This window comes from Egretta garzetta, unplaced genomic scaffold (assembly GCF_000687185.1).
Source record: "Egretta garzetta isolate BGI_Z169 unplaced genomic scaffold, ASM68718v1 scaffold745, whole genome shotgun sequence".
Lineage (NCBI taxonomy): Eukaryota > Metazoa > Chordata > Aves > Pelecaniformes > Ardeidae > Egretta > Egretta garzetta.
In genome coordinates, this window is record NW_009259678.1 from 22336 (window position 1) to 22683 (window position 348).

Here is a 348-nt window from a genome sequence, read left to right on the forward strand (position 1 = left end):
AGGGAGCCGGGAGGGATCTGGGAGGGACCTGAGGCCCGTGGCGACAGGGGTCAGGGCCACCCCTGGGTGCACAAGGGCCCCGCTCCTGTCGTGACAGTCCTACCAGGGCTGGCCTTGGGAACCCCACTTCTGTCGTGACGGTCCTACCAGGACTGGCCCTGGTGACCCCACTCCTGTCGTGATAGTCCTACCAGGCTGCACACACCACCAGCCCCAGACACCCTCACTCTTGTCACGACAGCCCTGCTAGGCTGTGCACATGGATGGCAACTGGGAACCCCGCTGCTATTGCGACAGCCCTGCCCGGGCCACGATACACCTCCCGCCCCCGGGGCCCCTCACTCAGTC